Below are 6036 nucleotides of genomic sequence, written 5' to 3' on the forward strand. Positions count from 1 at the left end.
CCAGTTCATAAGCTGTGTGGATGTGGTAACTCTGTCTTGTGCTCTGGAATAAAACCAGGTTATGCAAAGAACAGACTTATTCCAGATGGTCCAGACTTACCTCTGACTTCGAAAGACACACACACACACACACACACACACAAACTAAAATAGCACAGTTAGTGAATCAATCCTCAGTTCTCTCCTTGAGGTATCAAGACCTATCCTTCTTGGGGCGTATGGAAGTCTCAGTTTTTTATCATTTTTACATATGGCTGCCTTTAGATGGGTTTGTCTTCTCTCATCCTGTACATAACCAAGAATCAGGAAACCAACAAAATGCTCATTGCTTACTTACCCAACCTTCCTACTTCAGGCCCTTACAACTTGAGACCAGGGTTTGCCCTATTCTTAAGTGTTCTTTTATTTAGAAAATTGTAGAATGTGAAACAGTTACTTCATTCATTTTTAATGTTATTTTTAATAAAATACGTTATAGAAGATCCAAAAAACAAGAAAAAATTGTCCATAACTACATTCTAAGAGAGACTACAATCTTTAAATTGGTGTATTCCCATCTAGTCTTTTTTTGCTATGCATATTTATTACATAATTGTACTCACAGTCTAATACAGTTTTATACTATTTTTCATTTAATTTTATGTCTGAAGCATCCATTCACTCTCCATGCCTCATCTTAAGGACTGACACAAAGATTTCCTACCTTGTCAAGTAAAGTTAGTGGGAGACTGGTATTTACCAACTCATCTCTCTTGAGGGAAATGCATTGGTTGGTTAGGTCTTAACCCAGCAGTAGCCTGTTTACATTTCTTCTGGTTCCTTAAAAACAAAGAGACTACATAACCATCCAGAAGGCCTACTTGCCTCTCCTTCAATAGTGTGATAGTTCTTTTATCTTCAGGAAATCTGGAGAGAACTATGTTCTCACTTTTCTATACCATCCAATGCCTGCTGTCTAGACTCGTTATCCTACACTTGCTAAAAACGAGGTCGGACCTGGGATCATCACTTGCTTCAGCATTAGCCTAGAATCACGACATGGGGTGCATGATATGTACTGAGGGTGACAAATATTCCCATCAGTTGGCGGTGGTTGAATAGGAACCTGGGGTCTGTTTTACATCAGTAGTAAAGTGTGATTGGTTGTTTAGCAATGTTTGCCTCAGCTACGGGGGAGAAGTTATGTGCCGAAAATTTGCCATCCCTTGACAGAAATATTTACTTTAAGCCTAATTTATGCTATGTATAGTACTACTATATGCATATATTATATGCTATATTCCTCATAGCAATACTAGGAAATGGTTTCATTTTCCCATATGGGCAGTGCAGGAGAGCAAAAGTGAGGTGTTCATTTGAACTCAAAAATTCGGAAAATTACCTCAGAGGGTTAAGCTGTGAAATCAACACAGCATGAAATACAGAGAAAGTATTTACAACTTTATGCTAAAGAAACTTGTCAGAATGGCTCCCAGGATAACAATATGATTATTTGCCAATAACTGTATCTAATGATTAAGCATATTTTAAAGAATGATTGTCAATCAGAAGGTGATTTGATTAATAATGGAAACTTAGATAAGCAGGTACCACTGAATCCCATGTTGGCTGTATATTCCCAAGTGAGACCGTTCAGTTTCTTATATTCAGCAAACATTTATTAAACATCTGCTGTGGGCCATGCATTGTCCTCAGTGCAGAGCATGCAAAGATAACTAAGATATAGTGATATAGTGCTTGCTCTTCAAGAAGCTCACAGTTTATTGGAGGAAACAGTTATAAACAGATAATTAAAACAACTGCACAAGGTCAGCTTGGCTATGTGGAAGTAGGGAGGAAAAGCACCCACCCCACCTGGGAGAAAATGGTGAGGTTTCCTGGAGGAGGTGATATTGGAAAGGAGTCTTAATGTAGCTTTTCAAACTATCTATACTAAAGGGCTAATCCTTTTCTCTTTTTAATTTTCAGTCTGCCATGCAAATACAATAAAAATGATTGACTAGGAAAGCAAAATAAAGAAAAAAAAAACTCAAGCCCAACTTTGTGATTAGAGTACAAAGATATGAAATTACTCTAACATATTACTACAAAACATTTCTAAATGCTGTCTTTCAACTTGCAGACTTACCTCAATTCACTGGTTTTTAAAAAACAAACAGAAAACTGTTCCTAGACTGGCACACATCCACGGACCACACTTTGAGTGGCCTGGTCTTATAGGATGAGTTGGCATCGGCCATCGGCTAAGGGAAGGAACTGGTTAGCGGGGAGGACAGACTGAGTGAAGAGCTGGCTGTGAGATTTCCGAAGTGGATGGTAGGGCTGGGGATGAAGCACAAGCATGTGGCAAATTCTTTTGGGCGTTTGAGTGACTTAAATGTCCTTCCTTCCTTCTGTCCTGCTTGTATTTCTCGCCCCTCTCTCCCCCACCCTTCTTTCTTTTGTTTTAAATAATATTTTGGTGTGACTTTTTAAACACAGACTTCCCATCTGCCCTGATTTCTTCACTTACTTATGACCGGATATGTTTTTACAAGTCAACTTAGCTTCTTTTTAGCAACAAGACTAATTACAAATCGATAAATTAAAAATAAATAAAGGGAGAAAATGTTTGCCTTATGAAGTGGCCGTAATTTAATCTCCACTCCCCACCTCTTTGCATATTGGGAATGAATGTCTTGCTGAATGCCCAGCGTTAAATTAAGATTTAGCTCTGACCTCAAAAAGCCTAAAGCCTAGTAGAAAGGTAAGCAATCGAACAGATACATTACAGGTAAAACATGGTTAAATGTCTGACTGTGTTCTCACCAACATATTCATTCATGAATGTGTCAATAAACTAGTCCTATGAACATAGTCACGGGAAGACACATAAAGTAGAACCATGGACTTGCTTGGGAGATGGAGAAGTCTTTCAAGAAGAGAGGATGTTTAAGTAGGTTTTGTTTATTTAAAAAAATAATAGGTTTTTATTCTGACAAAGTAGTGCATGTACACAGTTTAGTCCAACTAATAGTTTTATAAGCCTTTTCGTGAAATCAGCCAAGCCCTCTCTTTCCTCCTTAGAGACAATGATTTCCAGCACTTTTCACTTTTAGTTCTGCTACCAATATATTTCTAACCAATATGCTTATGATGCTATTGCTTAATATTTTCAGAGGTAAGTATTGTGTGTTGACTTTTGTTTATTGGAAACGTGGACTTGCCTTTCTTATTACCCAACTTCTGCCGCCCACCTCCCCATCTCTTTGGTTGATGTTGGTTTTGTTGCTGTCTGTCATAGTAGAGGCTTTGTTCAAATGTCTCTTGACCTTGGCAGATTGTTCCTGCTCCAAGCTTCCTGGAACAATCTGTACAGAAGAGCTAAGCCTGTGGCTGGAGGCTTCCCTATGGGGGGAATCAGGCAGGTATCTTGACATTTTACTGAGCAGCTCACAAATGTCAGTATTTTTACGTCTTCTTTTTGAGTTGGTCCATTTCCCTAAAGAGGAATCTTACAGTCTCTTGCTTGGGGTGTATAAATCTGGTTGCCCGCTTTCTCAGAGCCAGATTGGGCATGCAGCTGGAAGTTTTACCTTCTAGTGTGTGGACATCCCCTTAATCCCTCTTTTCAGAATGGCACCCCTGCCATGAGCTATGCCTGCTCTTTCCAACTCCAGAGTTCCTCAGGCTAAGCCTCTTCAGGATTAAACCTCTAGGCCTCTGGGTGAAGAAGGGTATTCACCTGGCTGTGTGGGGAGGGTGGGAAGATCCAGGGATTGACGGCTTCCTGTACATTCAACAAATCCAGTGTTCAGCCCCTCCCACTCCACCTCACTAGGCAACCAGCCCCTCATTCCTGAGTCCTCTGGGTTCTGCAGGAGATTCACTTTGTTGCTTGGCTGCCACACCTTTGGGCACACATCTCTTTCTAGTCTGCTAGGTTAGGCACCGTGCATCTGCTTTCCATATCCCGTTTTGTTGAAATACTTGATCACCTGTCATTTTCTCTTCTCTCTGCCCTTGTGGGTTTATGCATCTTGATTAAAAGTCCCCTTTATATCCTTTTACTAGGTTTTCATGAGGGAGCAAAGGGGAATGCATCTTCAATCGGCCTCTTTTAACTTGGAGTTGTAAGTCACTCTTTCAAGGACAATTTAAGCAAGGGTTAAGGCATGGGGGGGATGAAAAAGGCATTTTAGGTCAAGGAAATAGCAAGTCCAGAAACATGTATGTCTGAAAGTATCTGGCATTGTGTTTGGGAAGTGAGGATTAGAGTTTGGCTGGAGTATAGGGTATAGTGGACAGGGGGTAAATAAGGGAGTAGACGGCCCCCATGATAGATAGGTTGTAAAAGTGGACCAAATTATTTTCCTTCCTTGATGCACAGTTCTTGCAGCATGACTTTGAAGCTTCCTCCATCAAGAGGAAGAGTCTTTTCCTCAGCCCCTGGAATCTGGGCTGGCCTGGTGATGGCTCCGGTCAATAGAATGTGGCAGAGGGACAATGTACAACTCTGACTAGCCCACAAGGGGCCTTGCATCTTCTACTCACCATTTTGGAACATGCCCACATGCCATGAGCTCAGCTAGCCTTCTGGAGAATGAGTGACATGCGACCCAGTCTTCTCCGTCCCCCCAGCCAATAGCCAGTTGGTCCCCAGAAGGACCGACACACAAGGAGCTTAACTGAGACCGGAAAAAACACCCCTTCCTAGGACAAACCCAGGGGTCTCTCCATGCCAGGCTGGGTGCCGGGACCACAGTGTGAATCAGACACCACACGGGGCACAGCGGCAAAGAGGGCGACAGGATGCATTGGTGCTGTAGGAATAAGCTAACTCAAATCAGGAGCTACAGGACTTAGGACCATGAATACATTCTTCACTGATTCTGTGTCATCTCCATTTCTTAGTAAAATATTTTCCGAACTTCAGGGGAGGTGTCCTTTAAAGAAATGGGTTTGATAAAAGTACTGTGCAGTTAGGTAGTTCAGAGAGAATATGGAAACTTGGGCATGAGTGGAAGGACATAAGTGCTGTCACTCACTGGGGGCGACAGCTGCCAGGGTTTGTGCATTAGAAAACCGAGCCACCCCCTCGCCTCACCCACCCCCCTTCGGGTAACGTGGCCCCAAGAGGATGCATATAGTGTGTGTCTTAAGGTCACTGGTGATATTCTCTTATTTTAAACCTAGACACCTTACATTTACAGTACAGCAGGAAACACTTGGAAACCCTCTCAAAAGATCTTCTGACATGGTCTTAAGTATACCTTAAAAACAGTCAACACTGAAAACAAAGCAGCTCTGTGAAGGAGATACACACGAGGACTTTTCAGAGGCTTATCACAGGGTCCCTGAACATAGGATACTTTTAATGTAGGTGATTGGAACTTTTACTTTTGAGGGAGAGCCTTGGTGTTACCGAAACCAGTTTTCCTCCAGCGTAAACGTTGTTTCTTACCTCCTTTCCTTCCCCGTTTGATTCACTCCAGACTCAACCCTCTCTAGGAGTTGCCATCGAGGAGCTGCAGTTCCATTCAGGGAACGTGTGCTGAGCATCTGTGACTTACCGCCCCAAGACTAAGTCCCAGAGATGCAGAGAGGCTCCAGAAATGGCTTGCCTCCACAGCATTCACCAGCTCTTAAGGCAAAAAAATTTTCTGTCTACTCTTTCATGTCATTACCTCCAATCTCAGACGAGGGGTTGGCAAAGTATGGCCCGAGGGACAAGTTTGGCCATTCACCTCTCTGTTTCAGGAACATTTTTTTGTAACTGTGGTAAAATATACGTAACATAAAATCATCTTACCCATTTCTAAGTGTACAGTTCAGTAGTGTTAAGTACATTCACATTGTTGTACGGTCTTCAGAACTCTTCATCTTGCAAAACTGAAACTCTATACCCATTGAACAACAATTCCCCCTTCCCCTTCCCCCCGTCCCTGGTAACCACCATTCTTTCTGTTTCTATGAATTTGACCCTACCCTAGTACCTCACATAAGTGGAGTCATACAGTATTTGTCTTTTTGTACCTGGCTTTTTTCACTTAGCAT

The sequence above is a fragment of the Balaenoptera borealis genome, assembly GCF_965194805.1.
Source record: "Balaenoptera borealis genome assembly, chromosome: 8".
Lineage (NCBI taxonomy): Eukaryota > Metazoa > Chordata > Mammalia > Artiodactyla > Balaenopteridae > Balaenoptera > Balaenoptera borealis.